Source organism: Cupressus sempervirens, chromosome 2 (assembly GCF_028749045.1).
Source record: "Cupressus sempervirens isolate cs-2001-9-10 chromosome 2, ASM2874904v1, whole genome shotgun sequence".
In the NCBI taxonomy this organism is placed as follows: domain Eukaryota; kingdom Viridiplantae; phylum Streptophyta; class Pinopsida; order Cupressales; family Cupressaceae; genus Cupressus; species Cupressus sempervirens.
The window spans coordinates 202,115,463-202,118,521 of record NC_143119.1 but is presented as its reverse complement, the minus strand read 5'-3'; positions in this window follow the sequence as shown (position 1 = coordinate 202,118,521).

The following is a 3,059-nucleotide window of genomic DNA, read 5'->3' as shown; positions in this document are numbered from 1 at the left end:
GAGACACTTTTCTTATTTAATTAAATAACTTCATTTAATTAATTAGGAATGCCTTCTTATTTAATTAAATAACTTTTTTTAATTAATTAGAAGTAAGTACTCCATTTAATTAAATAATTTTATTTAATTAATTAAAATAGGCACATTTATTAAATTAAATAAATTTAGTTCCATAGTAAATTAGCCTTAAGATATAATTTAATTGAATTAAAGTATAAATACTTAATAATTAAATTAAATATTAATCAATAGGTTTAATGTGACTAATATGAGTAAATACTATAGGAATTAAATAATAAGCATGATGAATACAAATTAGGGTTTTCTGCATCTGACAATTAAGTCAAGTAGCGAGTAGTAGAATAAGAATTTTCTATTAGAATGGGTCTTTAGGACTGGTCAGAAATAGACCAGAATTGGTTGAGATGGCAATGAGCCAATTTTGGGGTATTATAGGTACTAAAGGTAGTTATGAGGAAGTTGTTGAAGACATTTAAGTTGTTGGATGTAGTGATGAGGACAAAATGGATCGTATGGAGAGACCTATTGGAACTAGCATTGGTCAATTTGCTAGACCTAGATCTTAGTTCAAGCTAAAGCATAAGATGGAGGTTTCTAATTTCTTAGGTACTTTGACTCCTAAAGACCTGATTGGTGAATTGGAAGACTACTTGGAGCTTGAGGATATTAAGGATCTACTTAGAGTGAGGTTGGCATAAACTAAGTTGAAAGGACATGCTACTCTTTGGTGGATAGAATTACAAAGAGATAGAGAAGAGGAAGGTGAAATAAAGATCACTAGATGGAGATTAATGGTGAATAAGTTGAAGGTGTGTCTATGAAGGATTATACAAAGGAGTTCTAAAAGCTGATTATTCAGTTTGGTCATACAGATTTGTCAAAGGAAATGGTAGTTTGGTACATTAATGGTTTGAGATTCAATATTCAAGACAAGGTTCATATTTTGAATATTTCTTCAATTCAAGATTCTTATCAGTATGCACTAGAGGTAGAAGATAAGATGAAGAGGAAAAGTCAAGATAATGCTAGAGGAAAGGAGAAGCAAGATAGCTTGGCATAAGCTAAACTAAGTGTTAAAGGTGAGCCAAAATCTATTGAGAAGAGAAGGAGGATAGATGGAGGTGGGTTCAAAGGTAATTATTTGAAATGTGGTAAAGAAGGGCATATATATTTTGAATGTTACTATTGCAAACGAGGTTGTAGTCTAGGATAGGAGATAGTTGCTAGCTTAGTGAGTACTAGTTGGTGAGAGGACATTGGATTCTTTTCATAGGACTAGTTTGTTCAGGACTTGAAGTAAGTCTGGTAGTAAAGTTTGCAAGGTGATTGTGGATGATGGTATTACTGATAACCTTGTTACTAAGGATATGGTTTAGAAACTTGGTTTGAAGAGAGTGAAACATCATTATCCTTATAGGATTGGTTGGTTGCAAGGTGGGGATTCTTTGGAAGTGAGGGAGAAATGCCTTGTTGATTTTTAGATTGGGTAGTATAAGGATCAAGTGTTGTGTGATATTGTGGACATGAACAATTGCCATGTGTTGCTTGGTATACCTTGGAAATATGATTACAAGGTTGTGCATGGTTATGTCAAGAACATGTTTAATTTGAGAAAGGCGACAGGAAGTTTTCCCTGATTCCTTTGCAGAATAAAGAGCTTGGTAGGAGAAACTTGAGTATTGGTAACCAAGTTGATTTGTTAGATTCTGGGAAGGTTGGAGATTAGTATGGAAATTAGACTTGTATCACACCAAAGATGGATGTGAAGAAATAGAAGAAGAACAAGGGAAAGAGTGTACATGTTGAAGACTTGGAGGATATGTATGTGAAGAACAAATTTTGGGATTTATGTGTTGAATCCTAGAAGATGTTTTTCCAGCTATTAGAATATCTTTTTGGACCTAGGGTGTCTAACGTAGGAGCATCCTAGGATTTTCTGCAATCTTGCATGTTTGGAGGGATTTTAGCTTAAAGTTATGGAGTTTGGTAGATATTGGTACTCGACATGGTTTGCGGAACTCGGCATGGTCTATATAACTTGGCATGGTCTGGGAGCTTGGAAATGCTTCGGGGTTTACTATTGTTCAACTTGGTTTTGTTGATACTCGACTTTGTCTTGGTTTCCATGGGTGTTGAGTTCTCTATGAGCCAATTTTTTGCATTTAATTTATGTATGGTATTTAATTTAGTGGTTTAGCCAACTCATGGCTCAACCTATATTTAAGGTAAAGGATTTAATTTACTTTGTAAGGAGTTGGGCCAACTTGTGGCTTAGATGGGTATAAGTGAGGGGTCTTGTAGAGTTTTTGGTAGGATTCATTCTAGCTTAGAGAAGGGGATGAAATGTAGATGTGAATTCTGAAGAGCTAGGGTTGTGGCTTGAGAACTAGAGGATTTCTTGATGGACCTAAAGGTACAAGTGTGAATTCTTCTTGTTGTTCTTATCCAGTTGTGAATCTAGACTAGTTGGAATTGGTGTGTGGTAATTGGATCTTCTGGGATCTTGTAGAACTGCTATTGTATTTGTTGTTTCTATTTTTTCCTAACCTAGAAGGCCTTACAATCGAGAATATTGCATGTAATCAATTATTTTATGAATAAAGAAGTTGTTGTTTAGCATCAAATCTTGCATTATTAATGCTCTCTTGTATTATTTATATTGTGTGGTTATTTGTTGGGGTGTTTGGACATCTCCTTAGGGGATTGTCTTTCCTTGCATTGCATCAAAACCCATTTCAGTGTGAAAAAATGTGGTTCCTAGATTAAAAAATTCATGGAAAACATAAAACTATGGTGGCAAGAAGGGAAATTAAAAGGTTAAAAAATGTATTGCTTTGTATCTAGATTGAAAATGATCAAAGAGAAAAACTTAAAATGAAAGAAAGAACAATTTAATAATATATTTAAAGAGAAATTAAAAATTGAAGAATACCTGAAGAATTTAAGAAAATAATTAAAAAAGGTATGGATAATGAAAAATTCTCAAAAGAAAAATTAATTGCTAGGAAAGCAGGAAGATATACTAGCAAAGTAGGAGA